This window comes from Tigriopus californicus, chromosome 1, assembly GCF_007210705.1.
Source record: "Tigriopus californicus strain San Diego chromosome 1, Tcal_SD_v2.1, whole genome shotgun sequence".
Taxonomy (NCBI): domain Eukaryota; kingdom Metazoa; phylum Arthropoda; class Copepoda; order Harpacticoida; family Harpacticidae; genus Tigriopus; species Tigriopus californicus.
This window is the reverse complement of record NC_081440.1, coordinates 15619082-15619330: the sequence shown is the minus strand read 5'-3', so window position 1 is coordinate 15619330 and position 249 is coordinate 15619082. Positions and strand designations below refer to the sequence as shown.

Genomic DNA, 249 nt, shown 5'->3' with positions numbered 1-249 from the left:
ATTTCACTTTCTTCGTTGGATTTCAGATCGACTGAATAGTATTGGTCGATTTCATTGCCAAAGACATCATTGACAGTGGTGAGAAGCCAATCTTTGCCAGCAAATTTCACCTGACACTCCGTGGATCTAGCGCTATCCGTGAAGGAACACTTGAAGATGGTTTCCTTGAGTGTGACGGGCTTTGATTGCGGCAAGAAGCGTCTTGACGTCGTCGTCGTCGTAGTCGTCGTCGTCGTAGTAGTAGTTGTT

At 46.2% G+C, this 249-nt stretch overlaps 1 protein-coding gene across 1 annotated transcript in view; it reads right to left on the bottom strand.

Annotated features, from left to right (window-relative positions):
- LOC131877724 (venom allergen 5-like) overlaps positions 1–249 on the bottom strand; it is a gene marked incomplete at its 3' end in the record, with an annotated part of 11642 nt that overhangs the window by 564 nt on the left and 10829 nt on the right.